Source organism: Leuciscus leuciscus (genome assembly GCF_965113295.1).
Source record: "Leuciscus leuciscus genome assembly, chromosome: 18".
Lineage (NCBI taxonomy): Eukaryota > Metazoa > Chordata > Actinopteri > Cypriniformes > Leuciscidae > Leuciscus > Leuciscus leuciscus.
In genome coordinates this window covers 36,414,243-36,431,768 of record NC_138742.1, presented here as the reverse complement: position 1 = coordinate 36,431,768, position 17,526 = coordinate 36,414,243, and the positions used below count along the sequence as shown (strand labels likewise).

The 17,526-nt window shown below is 39.3% G+C and overlaps 1 long non-coding RNA gene across 1 annotated transcript in view; it reads left to right on the top strand.

Moving 5' to 3' along the window:
- The first annotated feature begins 1,120 nt into the window (after window positions 1–1,120).
- LOC309480368 overlaps window positions 1,121–17,526 on the top strand; it is a 36,662-nt gene continuing 20,256 nt past the window's right edge. Inside the window, exon 1 of the long non-coding RNA XR_014199597.1 lies at window positions 1,121–1,215. This is a non-coding gene — a long non-coding RNA (uncharacterized lncRNA). The remainder of the gene's footprint in view (window positions 1,216–17,526) is intronic.

Sequence of the window (17,526 nt, the reverse complement as noted above, 5' to 3'; positions counted from 1 at the left end):
TCAGCATCATCCCCTAAAGGTATTCAAAATATTTCGAAACAGCGCCACCTAGTGGTCAAAACTTATAACAACATTTACAAAAAGGCTAATAACTTTTGAATAAATCTGGCTACTGAAATGCCACTGGTCTTAATAGATTCCTTGGGTCAAGCCGAGAACATAGATACCAAGTTTACCTTATTTGGCCAAACTTCCTGTCCGCCATCTTGATTTTCATTCAAAACCTACTTTTTCGAACTCCTCCTAGACCGTTTGTCCGATTTTCACCAAAATCGAATCGTATCATCTCCAGACTGTGCCGACTCAAAGTTATGGATTTCGTGTGGGTAGACCAAACCGTTTTCGTATAGCGCAGCAGCAAAGTTGAGGCATGATGCTAATAGCACTATTCAGGCTTTATCTCTGCAATGCCTTGACATATTGACACCAAACTTTGTATGTGTCATTGTCACTTCACTCTGACCACATCACATCAGTTTTGTAACTGCGCCACCTATTGGTCAAAAGTGATAATGCATTAAATCATATTTTTATTGACTGTTTCTATGATTTTTCAGCCATTTCGTCTAAAATCCTCTTTAAATGTCTTTAATTGCTCATTGTTGCAGTTGGTCTGACACTTTCAGACATGTTGGCATGTCTTGTCGTCTGATTGTGCTTGGCCCCGGTAATGGCTGCTTGCAGCTATATTTATTAGGGGCCAAGCACCGAAGGTGCTAGGCACCTATTGTTTTCGTTCGCGTTCTTATTATTATTATTATTAGGGGCCAAGCACCGAAGGTGCGTAGGCACCTATTGTATCTGTTCCCGTTCCTATTATTAGGGGCCAAGCACCGAAGGTGCTAGGCACCTATTGTTTTCGTTCGCGTTCTTATTATTAGGGGCCAAGCACCGAAGGTGCGTAGGCACCTATTGTATCTGTTCCCGTTCTTATTAGGGGCCAAGCACCGAAGGTGCGGGCACCTATTGTATCTGTTCCCGTTCTTATTATTATTATTAGGGGCCAAGCACCGAAGGTGCGGAGGCACCTATTGTATCTGTTCCCGTTCTTATTAGGGGCCAAGCACCGAAGGTGCGGGCACCTATTGTATCTGTTCCCGTTCTTATTATTATTATTAGGGGCCAAGCACCGAAGGTGCGGAGGCACCTATTGTATCTGTTCCCGTTCTTATTATTATTATTATTATTATTATTATTAGGGGCCAAGCACCGAAGGTGCGGGCACCTATTGTATCTGTTCCCGTTCTTATTATTATTATTATTATTATTATTATTATTCTTCTTCCGCTCTTGGAGTCTATGGCAGCCCATAGAACCGATTGCGGGAAAGTTGTTTTGGTTTGACATTCTGATAGAGGACATTCCCAACATTAAATACACCAATTTTGGTGTTTCTAAGTCATTCCCTCTAGCGCCACCACCTGTCCAAAATTTCACTTTTGTTTTGCTAATAACTTTTGAACCGTAAGGCCAATCAACAAAATTCTTTTTTCCTCTGATTCCTGAGCTCATGACGATTCGATTGCACCCTATGACGTCATTTGCCGTCATGAAAACATGGCCGCCATTTTGAATTATTCTCAAAACCTACTTTTTCGAACTCGTCCTAGACGGTTTGTCCGATTTGCACGAAAATTGAACCAGATCATCTTCAGGCAGTTCTGACAAAAAGTTATTAAAATCTAGTTGATTTGTCAAACCGTTTTCAATAAACGCTCGAACAAATTTTACGTAGCGCTTGCGAAAACAGTCGTAAGGCTGTATCTTCGCAACGCTTTATTGTATTCAGACCAAACTTTGTACATGTCATCACAACCATGACCTGAGGCTACATGCTGCGTTTCGGCCCAGCGCCACCTACTGGTCCAGAGATATGAAAAATGGCTATTTTTGCTTATAACTTCTGAACAGTTTGTCCAAAAATCATAAAATTGGTCTCGTTAGATTCAGGGCGACATGCTGAGTCGACTGATATCCAATTTAACCATATTGGCCATTTTGACTGTCGGCCATTTTGAATTTTGTGCTAAAATGCTGTATTTTAAGAACGCATGAACGGATTGTTACGAAACTTGGTATGGGTCATCAGCACGATGTCCTGAAGGAGCCTGAGAAGTTTCGAAACAGCGCCACCTAGTGGTTAATCTTTTTATTCAAATGCTTATAACTTTGGGTGTGGTCGACATATTTTCACGAAACTCATCTAATTAGACTCCTGAATCCTTGCCGAGTCCTACGATACCAAACATGCTAGGTTTCGCCTTACGGTTTGTGTAGCGTTGTGATTTAGCGCTTAAAAAACATTTGGCTATATCTTCGAAACCGCTAGTCTGATCAAGACGAAACCACCGTCAGAAGTTTGGAAACATAGGTCGATAGCTATACGCCAATGCCCAAATGCGAAAATATTGATAGTAAGGGGTAGTAAAATCCAATCAAAGTCATGTGTCAGTCATTTTTTACGTGTTTTTTCATACAAATGTCTATAACTCCGAAGCGAATTGAGATATTTTCACCAAAATTGACACACATATGTATGGGCTCACTCTGAGGACATGTAAAAAAAATGGTGTGACTGAGCCTCTTGGTGGCGCTATAATAGAACAAAACATGAAATTCCCATTGACTTCAATACAGTTTTGTGAAATAAAATGCTATACTAAACAAATGCATTGGTGTTATTTAATGAAACTCAGAAAGTGCCTTCAGCACCATTTCCTGAAAGTACCCAACATATTTCAAGACAGCGCCACCTAGTGGTCAAAAGTTATAACAAAACTTCTAAAAATGCTAATAACTTTTGAATAAATCTGCCTATTGAAATGCCACTGGTATTAATAGATTCCTTGGGTCAAGCCGAGAACATAGAAACCAAGTTTTCCTTATTTGGCCTAATTTTCTGTCCGCCATCTTGATTTTCATTCAAAACATACATTTTCGAACTCCTCCTACACCGTTTGTCCGATTTTCACCAAAATCGAATCGTATCATCTCCAGACCGTGCCGACTAAAAGTTATCGATTTCGTCTCGATTGACGAAACCATTTTCGTATAGCGCAGCAGCAAAGTTGAGGCATGATGCTATAAACACTATTCAGGCTTTATCTCTGCAATGCCTTGACATATTGACACCAAACTTTGTATGTGTCATTGTCACTTCACTCTGACCACATCACATCAGTTTTGTAACTGCGCCACCTATTGGTAGAAAGTGATAATGCATTACATCATATTTTTATTTACTCTTTCTATGAATTTTCAGGCATTTTGCCTAAAATCCTCTTTAATGTCTTTAATTGCTCATTGTTGCAGTTGGTCTGACACTTTCAGCAATGTTGGCATGTCTTGTCATCTGATTGTGCTTGGCCCCGCTAAATGCTGCTTGCAGCTTTAATTAGGGGCCAAGCACCGAAGGTGCGGGCACCTATTGTTTTCGTTCGCGTTCTTATTATTATTATTCTTCTTCCGCTCTTGGAGTCTATGGCAGCCCATAGAACCGATTGCGGGAAAGTTGTTTTGGTTTGACATTCTGATAGAGGACAGTCCCAACATTAAATACACCAATTTTGGTGTTTCTAAGTCATTCCCTCTAGCGCCACCACCTGTCCAAAATTTCACTTTTATTTTGCTAATAACTTTTGAACCGTAAGGCCAATCAACAAACTTCTTTTTTCCTCTGATTCCTGAGCTCATGACGATTCGATTGCATCCTATGACGTCATTTTCCGTCATTAAAATATGGCCGCCATTTTGAATTACTCTCAAAACCTACTTTTTCGAACTCGTCCTAGACGGTTTGTCCGATTTGCACGAAAATTGAACCAGATCATCTTCAGGCAGTGCTGACAAAAAGTTATTAGAATCTAGTTGATTCGTCAAACCGTTTTCGATAAACGCTCGAACAAATTTTACGTAGCGCTTGCGAAAACAGTCGTAAGGCTGTATCTTCGCAAAGCTTTATCGTATTCAGACCAAACTTGGTATATGTCATCACAAGCATGACCTGAGGCTACATGCTGCGTTTCGGCGCAGCGCCACCTACTGGTCCGGAGATATGAAAAATGGCTATTTTTGCTTATAACTTCTGAACAGTTTGTCCAAAAATCATAAAATTGGTCTCGTTAGATTCAGGGCGACATGCTGAGTCGACTGATATCCAATTTTACCATATCGGCCATTTTGACTGTCGGCCATTTTGAATTTTGTGCTAAAATGCTGTATTTTAAGAACGCATGAACGGATTGTTACGAAACTTGGTATGGGTCATCAGCACGATGTCCTGAAGGAGCCTGAGAAGTTTCGAAACAGCGCCACCTAGTGGTTAATCTTTTTATTCAAATGCTTATAACTTTGGGTGTGGTCGACATATTTTCACGAAACTCATCTAATTAGACTCCTGAATCCTTGCCGAGTCCTACGATACCAAACATGCTAGGTTTCGCCTTACGGTTTGTGTAGCGTTGTGATTTAGCGCTTAAAAAACATTTGGCTATATCTTCGAAACCGCTAGTCTGATCGAGACGAAACCACCGTCAGAAGTTTGGAAACATAGGTCGATAGCTATACGCCAATGCCCAAATGCGAAAATATTGATAGTAAGGGGTAGTAAAATCCAATCAAAGTCATGTGTCAGTCATTTTTTACGTGTTTTTTCATACAAATGTCTATAACTCTGAAGCGAATTGAGATATTTTCACCAAAATTAACACACATATGTATGGGCTCACTCTGAGGACACATAAAAAAAATGGTGTGACTGAGCCTCTTGGTGGCGCTATAATAGAACAAAACATGAAATTCCCATTGACTTCAATACAGTTTTGTGAAATAAAATGCTATACTAAACAAATGCATTGGTGTTATTTAATGAAACTCAGAAAGTGCCTTCAGCACCATTTCCTGAAAGTACCCAACATATTTCAAGACAGCGCCACCTAGTGGTCAAAAGTTATAACAAAACTTCTAAAAATGCTAATAACTTTTGAATAAATCTGCCTATTGAAATGCCACTGGTATTAATAGATTCCTTGGCTCAAGCCGAGAACATAGAAACCAAGTTTTCCTTATTTGGCCTAACTTCCTGTCCGCCATCTTGATTTTCATTCAAAACATAAATTTTCGAACTCCTCCTACACCGTTTGTCCGATTTTCACCAAAATCGAATCGTATCATCTCCAGACCGTGCCGACTAAAAGTTATCGATTTCGTCTCGATTGACGAAACCGTTTTCGTATAGCGCAGCAGCAAATTTGAGGCATGATGCTAAAAGCACTATTCAGGCTTTATCTCTGCAATGCCTTGACATATTGACACCAAACTTTGTATGTGTCATTGTCACATCACTCTGACCACATCACATCAGTTTTGTAACTGCGCCACCTATTGGTAGAAAGTGATAATGCATTACATCATATTTTTATTTACTGTTTCTATGAATTTTCAGGCATTTTGCCTAAAATCCTCTTTAATGTCTTTAATTGCTCATTGTTGCAGTTGGTCTGACACTTTCAGCAATGTTGGCATGTCTTGTCATCTGATTGTGCTTGGCCCCGCTAAATGCTGCTTGCAGCTTTATTATTATTATTATTCTTCTTCCGCCATGGGAGTCTATGGCAGCCCATAGAACCGATTGCGGGAAAGTTGTTTTGGTTTGACATTCTGATAGAGGACAGTCCCAACATTAAATACACCAATTTTGGTGTTTCTAAGTCACTCCCTCTAGCGCCACCACCTGTCCAAAGTTTCACTTTTATTATGCTAATAACTTTTGAAGCGTAAGGCCAATCAACAAAATTCTTTTTTCCTCTGATTCCTGAGCTCATGCCGATTCGATTGCACCCTATGACGTCATTTTCCGGCTTATAAATATGGTCGCCATTTTGAATGTGCTGAAAAAGCTACTTTTTCGAACTCGTCCTAGACGGTTTGTCCGATTTGCACGAAAATTGAACCAGATCATCTTCAGGCAGTGCTGACCAAAAGTTATGGAATTCAAATTGATTCGTCAAACCGTTTTCGAATAACGCTCGAACACATTTTACGTAGCGCTTGCGAAAACAGTCGTAGGGCTGTATCTCCGCAACGCTTTATCGGATTCAGACCAAAATTGGTACAGGTCATCACAAGCATGACCTGAGGCTACATGCTGCGTTTCGGCGCAGCGCCACCTACTGGTCCGGAGATATGAAAAAGGGCTATTTTTGCTTATAACTTCTGAACAATTTGTCCAAAAATCATAAAATTGGTCTCGTTAGATTCAGGGCAACATGCCGAGTCGACTGATATCAAATTTGACCATATCGGCCATTTTGACTGTCGGCCATTTTGAATTTTGTGCTAAAATGCTGTATTTTAAGAACGCATGAACGGATTGTTACGAAACTTGGTATGGGTCATCAGCACGATGTTCTGAAGGAGCGTGAGAAGTTTCGAAACAGCGCCACCTAGTGGTGAATTTTTTTTTTCAAATGCTTATAACTTTGGGTGTGGTTGACTTATTTTCACCAAACTCATCTCATTAGACTCCTGAATCCTTGCCGAGTCCAACGATACCAAACATGCTAGGTTTCGCCTCACGGTTTGTGTAGCGTTGTGATTTAGCGCTTAAAAAACATTTGGCTATATCTTCGAAACCGTTTGTCCGATCGAGACGAAACCACCGTCAGAAGTTTGGAAACATAGGTCGATAGCTATACGCCAATGCCCAAATGCGAAAATATTGATGTTTAGGGGTAGTAAATTCCAATCAAAGTCATGTGTCAGTCATTTTTTACGTGTTTTTTCACATAAATGTCTATAACTCTGAAACGAATTGAGATATTTTCACCAAAATCGACACACATATGTATGGGCTCACTCTGAGGACACGTAAAAAAATTGCGGGACTTGAGCCTCTTGGTGGCGCTATAACAGAACAAAACATGAAATTCCCATTGACTTCAATACAGTTTTGTGAAATAAAATGCTATACTGAACTAATGCATTGGTGTAATATTACAAAACTCAGAATGTGCCATCAGCACCATCCCCTGAAGGTACCCAAAATATTTTGAGACAGCGCCACCTAATGGTCAAAAGTGACAATCAATTAAATCATATTTTTAATTACTCTTTCTATGATTTTTCAGCCATTTCGCCTAAAATCCTCTTTAAATGTCTTTAATTGCTCATTGTTGCAGTTGATCTGACACTTTCAGCCATGTCTTGTCGTCTTATTCTGCTTGGCCCCGGTAATGGCTGCTTGCAGCTATATTTATTATTATTCTTCTTCCGCTCTTGGAGTCTATGGCAGCCCATAGAACCGATTGCGGGAAAGTTGTTTTGGTTTGACATTCTGATAGAGGACAGTCCCAACATTAAATACACCAATTTTGGTGTTTCTAAGTCATTCCCTCTAGCGCCACCACCTGTCCAAAATTTCACTTTTATTTTGCTAATAACTTTTGAACCGTAAGGCCAATCAACAAACTTCTTTTTTCCTCTGATTCCTGAGCTCATGACTATTCGATTGCATCCTATGACGTCATTTTCCGTCATTAAAATATGGCCGCCATTTTGAATTATTCTCAAAACCTACTTTTTCGAACTCGTCCTAGACGGTTTGTCCGATTTGCACGAAAATTGAACCAGATCATCTTCAGGCAGTGCTGACAAAAAGTTATTAGAATCTAGTTGATTTGTCAAACCGTTTTCGATAAACGCTCGAACAAATTTTACGTAGCGCTTGCGAAAACAGTCGTAAGGCTGTATCTTCGCAACGGTTTATCGTATTCAGACCAAACTTGGTATATGTCATCACAAGCATGACCTGAGGCTACATGCTGCGTTTCGGCGCAGCGCCACCTACTGGTCCGGAGATATGAAAAATGGCTATTTTTGCTTATAACTTCTGAACATTTTGTCCAAAAATCATAAAATTGGTCTCGTTAGATTCAGGGCGACATGCTGAGTCGACTGATATCCAATTTGACCATATAGGCCATTTTGACTGTCGGCCATTTTGAATTTTGTGCTAAAATGCTGTATTTTAAGAACGCATGAACGGATTGTTACGAAACTTGGTATGGGTCATAGGCACAATGTCCTGAAGGAGCCTGAGAAGTTTCGAAACAGCGCCACCTAGTGGTTAATCTTTTTATTCAAATGCTTATAACTTTGGGTGTGGTCGACTTATTTTCACGAGACTCATCTAATTAGACTCCTGAATCCTTGCCGAGTCCTACGATACCAAACATGCTAGGTTTCGCCTTACGGTTTGTGTAGCGTTGTGATTTAGCGCTTAAAAAACATTTGGCTATATCTGCGAAACCGCTAGTCTGATCGAGACGAAACCACCGTCAGAAGTTTGGAAACATAGGTCGATAGCTATATGCCAATGCCCAAATGCGAAAATATTGATAGTAAGGGGTAGTAAAATTCAATCAAAGTCATGTGTCAGTCATTTTTTACGTGTTTTTTCATATAAATGTCTATAACTCCGAAGCGAATTGAGATATTTTCACCAAAATTGACACACATATGTATGGGCTCACTCTGAGGACACGTAAAAAAAATGGTGTGACTGAGCCTCTTGGTGGCGCTATAATAGAACAAAACATGAAATTCCCATTGACTTCAATACAGTTTTGTGAAATAAAATGCTATACTAAACAAATGCATTGGTGTTATTTAATGAAACTCAGAAAGTGCCTTCAGCACCATTTCCTGAAAGTACCCAACATATTTCAAGACAGCGCCACCTAGTGGTCAAAAGTCATAACAAAACTTCTAAAAATGCTAATAACTTTTGAATAAATCTGCCTATTGAAATGCCACTGATATTAATAGATTCCTTGGGTCAAGCCGAGAACATAGAAACCAAGTTTTCCTTATTTGGCCTAACTTCCTGTCCGCCATCTTGATTTTCATTCAAAACATACATTTTCGAACTCCTCCTACACCGTTTGTCCGATTTTCACCAAAATCGAATCGTATCATCTCCAGACCGTGCCGACTAAAACTTATCGATTTCGTCTCGATTGACGAAACCGTTTTCGTATAGCGCAGCAGCAAAGTTGAGGCATGATGCTAATTGCACTATTCAGGCTTTATCTCTGCAATGCCTTGACATATTGACACCAAACTTTGTATGTGTCATTGTCACTTCACTCTGACCACATCACATCAGTTTTGTAACTGCGCCACCTATTGGTAGAAAGTGATAATGCATTACATCATATTTTTATTTACTGTTTCTATGTATTTTCAGGCATTTTGCCTAAAATCCTCTTTAATGTCTTTAATTGCTCATTGTTGCAGTTGGTCTGACACTTTCAGCAATGTTGGCATGTGTTGTCATCTGATTGTGCTTGGCCCCGCTAAATGCTGCTTGCAGCTTTAATTATTATTATTATTATTCTTCTTCCGCTCTGGGAGTCTATGGCAGCCCATAGAACCGATTGCGGGAAAGTTGTAATGGTTTGACATTCTGATAGAGGACAGTCCCAACATTAAATACACCAATTTTGGTGTGTCTAAGTCATTCCCTCTAGCGCCACCACCTGTCCAAAATTTCACTTTTGTTTTGCTAATAACTTTTGAACCGTAAGGCCAATCAACAAAATTATTTTTTCCTCTGATTCCTGAGCTCATGCCGATTCGATTGCACCCTATGTCGTCATTTTCCGTCATAAAAACATGGCCGCCATTTTGAATTATTCTCAAAACCTACTTTTTCGAACTCGTCCTAGACAGTTTGTCCGATTTGCACGAAAATTGAACCAGATCATCTTCAGGCAGTGCTGACAAAAAGTTATTAAAATCTAGTTGATTTGTCAAACCGTTTTCAATAAACGCTCGAACAAATTTTACTTAGCGCTTGCGAAAACAGTCGTAAGGCTGTATCTTCGCAACGCTTTATCGTATTCAGACCAAACTTGGTACATGTCATCACAACCATGACCTGAGGCTACATGCTGCGTTTCGGCGCAGCGCCACCTACTGGTCCAGAGATATGAAAAATGGCTATTTTTGCTTATAACTTCTGAACAGTTTGTCCAAAAATCATAAAATTGGTCTTGTTAGATTCAGGGCAAAATGCCGAGTCGACTGATATCCAATTTTACCATATCAGCCATTTTGACTGTCGGCCATTTTGAATTTTGTGCTAAAATGCTGTATTTTAAGAACGCATGAACGGATTGTTACGAAACTTGGTATTGGTCATCAGCACGATGTCCTGAAGGAGCCTGAGAAGTTTCGAAACAGCGCCACCTAGTGGTTAATCTTTTTATTCAAATGCTTATAACTTTGGGTGTGGTCGACTTATTTTCACGAGACTCATCTAATTAGACTCCTGAATCCTTGCCGAGTCCTACGATACCAAACATGCTAGGTTTCGCCTTACGGTTTGTGTAGCGTTGTGATTTAGCGCTTAAAAAACATTTGGCTATATCTGCGAAACCGCTAGTCTGATCGAGACGAAACCACCGTCAGAAGTTTGGAAACATAGGTCGATAGCTATACGCCAATGCCCAAATGCGAAAATATTGATAGTAAGGGGTAGTAAAATTCAATCAAAGTCATGTGTCAGTCATTTTTTACGTGTTTTTTCATATAAATGTCTATAACTCCGAAGCGAATTGAGATATTTTCACCAAAATTGACACACATATGTATGGGCTCACTCTGAGGACACGTAAAAAAAATGGTGTGACTGAGCCTCTTGGTGGCGCTATAATAGAACAAAACATGAAATTCCCATTGACTTCAATACAGTTTTGTGAAATAAAATGCTATACTAAACAAATGCATTGGTGTTATTTAATGAAACTCAGAAAGTGCCTTCAGCACCATTTCCTGAAAGTACCCAACATATTTCAAGACAGCGCCACCTAGTGGTCAAAAGTTATAACCAAACTTCTAAAAATGCTAATAACTTTTGAATAAATCTGCCTATTGAAATGCCACTGGTCTTAATAGATTCATTGGCTCAAGCCGAGAACATAGAAACCAAGTTTTCCTTATTTGGCCTAACTTCCTGTCCGCCATCTTGATTTTCATTCAAAACATACATTTTCGAACTCCTCCTACACCGTTTGTCCGATTTTCACCAAAATCGAATCGTATCATTTCCAGACCGTGCCGACTAAAAGTTATCGATTTCGTCTCGATTGACGAAACCGTTTTTGTATAGCGCAGCAGCAAAGTTGAGGCATGATGCTAAAAGCACTATTCAGGCTTTATCTCTGCAATGCCTTGACATATTGACACCAAACTTTGTATGTGTCATTGTCACTTCACTCTGACCACATCACATCAGTTTTGTAACTGCGCCACCTATTGGTAGAAAGTGATAATGCATTACATCATATTTTTATTTACTGTTTCTATGAATTTTCAGGCATTTTGCCTAAAATCCTCTTTAATGTCTTTAATTGCTCATTGTTGCAGTTGGTCTGACATTTTCAACAATGTTGGCATGTCTTGTCATCTGATTGTGCTTGGCCCCGCTAAATGCTGCTTGCAGCTTTAATTATTATTATTATTATTATTATTATTATTATTCTTCTTCCACTCTGGGAGTCTATGGCAGCCCATAGAACCGATTGCGGGAAAGTTGTAATGGTTTGACATTCTGATAGAGGACAGTCCCAACATTAAATACACCAATTTTGGTGTGTCTAAGTCATTCCCTCTAGCGCCACCACCTGTCCAAAATGTCACTTTTGTTTTGCTAATAACTTTTGAACCGTAAGGCCAATCAACAAAATTCTTATTTCCTCTGATTCCTGAGCTCATGCCGATTCGATTGCACCCTATGTCGTCATTTTCCGTCATAGAAACATGGCCGCCATTTTGAATTATTCTCAAAACCTACTTTTTCGAACTCGTCCTAGACGGTTTGTCCGATTTGCACGAAAATTGAACCAGATCATCTTCAGGCAGTGCTGACAAAAAGTTATTAAAATCTAGTTGATTTGTCAAACCGTTTTCAATAAACGCTCGAACAAATTTTACGTAGCGCTTGCGAAAACAGTCGTAAGGCTGTATCTTCGCAACGCTTTATCGTATTCAGACCAAACTTGGTACATGTCATCACAAGCATGACCTGAGGCTACATGCTGCGTTTCGGCGCAGCGCCACCTACTGGTCCAGAGATATGAAAAATGGCTATTTTTGCTTATAACTTCTGAACAGTTTGTCCAAAAATCATAAAATTGGTCTTGTTAGATTCAGGGCAAAATGCCAAGTCGACTGATATCCAATTTTACCATATCGGCCATTTTGACTGTCGGCCATTTTTAATTTTGTGCTAAAATGCTGTATTTTAAGAACGCATGAACGGATTGTTACGAAACTTGGTATGGGTCATCAGCACGATGTCCTGAAGGAGCCTGAGAAGTTTCGAAACAGCGCCACCTAGTGGTTAATCTTTTTATTCAAATGCTTATAACTTTGGGTGTGGTCGACTTATTTTCACGAGACTCATCTAATTAGACTCCTGAATCCTTGCCGAGTCCTAAGATACCAAACATGCTAGGTTTCGCCTTACGGTTTGTGTAGCGTTGTGATTTAGCGCTTAAAAAACATTTGGCTATATCTGCGAAACCGCTAGTCTGATCGAGACGAAACCACCGTCAGAAGTTTGGAAACATAGGTCGATAGCTAAACGCCAATGCCCAAATGCGAAAATATTGATAGTAAGGGGTAGTAAAATCCAATCAAAGTCATGTGTCAGTCATTTTTTACGTGTTTTTTCATATAAATGTCTATAACTCCGAAGCGAATTGAGATATTTTCACCAAAATTGACACACATATGTATGGGCTCACTCTGAGGACACATAAAAAAAATGGTGTGACTGAGCCTCTTGGTGGCGCTATAATAGAACAAAACATGAAATTCCCATTGACTTCAATACAGTTTTGTGAAATAAAATGCTATACTAAACAAATGCATTGGTGTTATTTAATGAAACTCAAAGCGCCTTCAGCACCATTTCCTGAAAGTACCCAACATATTTCAAGACAGCGCCACCTAGTGGTCAAAAGTTATAACAAAACTTCTAAAAATGCTAATAACTTTTGAATAAATCTGCCTATTGAAATGCCACTGGTATTAATAGATTCCTTGGGTCAAGCCGAGAACATAGAAACCAAGTTTTCCTTATTTGGCCTAACTTCCTGTCCGCCATCTTGATTTTCATTCAAAACATACATTTTCGAACTCCTCCTACACCGTTTGTCCGATTTTCACCAAAATCGAATCGTATCATCTCCAGACCGTGCCGACTAAAAATTATCGATTTTGTCTCGATTGACGAAACCGTTTTCGTATAGCGCAGCAGCAAAGTTGAGGCATGATGCTAAAAACATTATTCAGGCTTTATCTCTGCAATGCCTTGACATATTGACACCAAACTTTGTATGTGTCATTGTCACTTCACTCTGACCACATCACATCAGTTTTGTAACTGCGCCACCTATTGGTAGAAAGTGATAATGCATTACATCATATTTTTATTTACTCTTTCTATGAATTTTCAGGCATTTTGCCTAAAATCCTCTTTAATGTCTTTAATTGCTCATTGTTGCAGTTGGTCTGACACTTTCAGCAATGTTGGCATGTCTTGTCATCTGATTGTGCTTGGCCCCGCTAAATGCTGCTTGCAGCTTTAATTATTATTATTATTATTATTCTTCTTCCGCCATGGGAGTCTATGGCAGCCCATAGAACCGAGCGCGGGAAAGTTGTTTTGGTTTGACATTCTGATAGAGGACAGTCCCAACATTAAATACACCAATTTTGGTGTTTCTAAGTCATTCCCTCTAGCGCCACCACCTGTCCAAAATTTCACTTTTATTTTGCTAATAACTTTTGAACCGTAAGGCCAATCAGCTAAATTCTTGTTTCCTCTGATTTCTGAGCTCATGGCAATTCGATTGCACCCTATGACGTAATTTTACGTCATTAAAATATGGCCGCCATTTTGAATTTTTCTAAAAACCTACTTTTTCGAACTCGTCCTAGACGGTTTGTCCGATTTGCACGAAAATTGAACCAGATCATCTTCAGGTAGTGCTGACAAAAAGTTATGGAATTCAAATTGATTCGTCAAACCGTTTTCGATAAACGCACGAATACATTTTACGTAGCGCTAGCAAAAACGGTCGTAAGGCCGTATCTCCGCAACGGTTTATCGTATTCAGACCAAACTTGGTACTTGTACTCACAAGCATGACCTGAGGCTACATGCTGTGTTTCGGCGCAGCGCCACCTACTGGTCCGGAGATATGAAAAATGGCTATTTTTGCTTATAACTTCTGAACAGTTTGTCCAAAAATCATAAAATTGGTCTCGTTAGATTCAGGGCAACATGCCGAGTCGACTGATGTCCAATTTGACCATATCGGTCATTTTGGCTGTCGGCCATTTTGAATTTTGTGCTAAAATTCTGTATTTTATGACTGCATGAACGGATTGTTACGAAACGTGGTATGGGTCATCAGCACAATGCCCTGAATGAGCCTGAGAAGTTTCGAAACAGCGCCACCTAGTGGTGAATTTTTTTTTTCAAATGCTTATAACTTTGGGTGTGGTCAACTTATTTTCACGAAACTCATCTTTTTAGACTCCTGAATCGTTGCCGAGTCCTACGATACCAAACATGCTAGGTTTCGCCTTACGGTTTGTGTAGCGTTGTGATTTAGCGCTTAAAAAACATTTGGCTATATCTTCGAAACCGTTTGTCCGATCGAGACGAAACCACCGTCAGAAGTTTGGAAACATAGGTCGATAGCTATACGCCAATGCCCAAATGCGAAAATATTGATGTTTAGGGGTAGTAAATTCCAATCAAAGTCATGTGTCAGTCATTTTTTACGTGTTTTTTCATATAAATGTCTATAACTCTGAAGCGAATTGAGATATTTTCACCAAAATCGACACACATATGTATGGGCTCACTCTGAGGACACATAAAAAAAATTGTGGGACTGAGCCTCTTGGTGGCGCTATAATAGAACAAAACATGAAATTCCCATTGACTTCAATACAGTTTTGTGAAATAAAGTGCTATACTAAACAAATGCATTGGTGTAATATTACGAAACTCAGAATGTGCCATCAGCACCATCCCCTGAAGGTACCCAAAATATTTTGAGACAGCGCCACCTAATGGTCAAAAGTGACAATCAATTAAATCATATTTTTAATTACTCTTTCTATGATTTTTCAGCCATTTCGCCTAAAATCCTCTTTAAATGTCTTTAATTGCTCATTGTTGCAGTTGATCTGACACTTTCAGCCATGTCTTGTCGTCTTATTCTGCTTGGCCCCGGTAATGGCTGCTTGCAGCTATATTTATTATTATTATTATTATTATTATTCTTCTTCCACTCTGGGAGTCTATGGCAGCCCATAGAACCGATTGCGGGAAAGTTGTAATGGTTTGACATTCTGATAGAGGACAGTCCCAACATTAAATACACCAATTTTGGTGTGTCTAAGTCATTCCCTCTAGCGCCACCACCTGTCCAAAATTTCACTTTTGTTTTGCTAATAACTTTTGAACCGTAAGGCCAATCAACAAAATTCTTATTTCCTCTGATTCCTGAGCTCATGCCGATTCGATTGCACCCTATGTCGTCATTTTCCGTCATAAAAACATGGCCGCCATGTTGAATTATTCTCAAAACCTACTTTTTCGAACTCGTCCTAGACAGTTTCTCCGATTTGCACGAAAATTGAACCAGATCATCTTCAGGCAGTGCTGACAAAAAGTTATTAAAATCTAGTTGATTTGTCAAACCGTTTTCAATAAACGCTCGAACAAATTTTACGTAGCGCTTGCGAAAACAGTCGTAAGGCTGTATCTTCGCAACGCTTTATCGTATTCAGACCAAACTTGGTACATGTCATCACAAGCATGACCTGAGGCTACATGCTGCGTTTCGGCGCAGCGCCACCTACTGGTCCAGAGATATGAAAAATGGCTATTTTTGCTTATAACTTCTGAACAGTTTGTCCAAAAATCATAAAATTGGTCTTGTTAGATTCAGGGCAAAATGCCGAGTCGACTGATATCCAATTTTACAGTATCGGCATTTTGACTGTCGGCCATTTTGAATTTTGTGCTAAAATGCTGTATTTTAAGAACGCATGAACGGATTGTTACGAAACTTGGTATGGGTCATCAGCACGATGTCCTGAAGGAGCCTGAGAAGTTTTGAAACAGCGCCACCTAGTGGTTAATCTTTTTATTCAAATGCTTATAACTTTGGGTGTGGTCGACTTATTTTCACGAGACTCATCTAATTAGACTCCTGAATCCTTGCCGAGTCCTACGATACCAAACATGCTAGGTTTCGCCTTACGGTTTGTGTAGCGTTGTGATTTAGCGCTTAAAAAACATTTGGCTATATCTGCGAAACCGCTAGTCTGATCGAGACGAAACCACCGTCAGAAGTTTGGAAACATAGGTCGATAGCTATACGCCAATGCCCAAATGCGAAAATATTGATAGTAAGGGGTAGTAAAATTCAATCAAAGTCATGTGTCAGTCATTTTTTACGTGTTTTTTCATATAAATGTCTATAACTCTGAAGCGAATTGAGATATTTTCACCAAAATTGACAGAGATATGTATGGGCTCACTCTGAGGACACGTAAAAAAAATGGTGTGACTGAGCCTCTTGGTGGCGCTATAATAGAACAAAACATGAAATTCCCATTGACTTCAATACAGTTTTGTGAAATAAAATGCTATACTAAACAAATGCATTGGTGTTATTTAATGAAACTCAGAAAGTGCCTTCAGCACCATTTCCTGAAAGTACCCAACATATTTCAAGACAGCGCCACCTTTTGGTCAAAAGTTATAACAAAACTTCTAAAAATGCTAATAACTGTTGAATAAATCTGCCCATTGAAATGCCACTGGTATTAATAGATTCCTTGGGTCAAGCCGAGAACATAGAAACAGAGGCTGCGTTCCAAACCGCATACTCAATGAGTAGGTACTCAATTTCAATAAGTACTTACTTAACGAGCGCTAAAAGAGTAGGTACTTTATAGCCAGATCTCGTTGAGTATGAATGTGAACCGGACATCTGCCATGTTGACGTTATCATGTGACCTACGACGCGTTATCACACGCGCAACAACTTAAAAGATTTGAACGACACGTTTAATTCATCTATCTGTAAATATCTTGATATTGATTAAACTTGCTCATTTTGTGGTCTTTTTGAAGAAACTGCTGCCCATTTATTTTGTGAGTACATTTAGGGTTGATTTAAGTTCTTATATTTAACCCTACTAATGTGACCCACCGTTTTATCCTTAACGATATTTATTTTTATAACGAAATCCCAAAATTGTCATCTCTTGACTATGTTGTTGATTTCTTTATTTTATATCCAAACATTTTCATCCATAAGCAAAAGTGGCTTACTGCTTTGTTTTCCTCTTTTTCCTGTTAAATTTAACTCTCGTTTCATCCCTCAGGCTTATAAATAACAAAAAATGCATTTTTTAAATGTATTA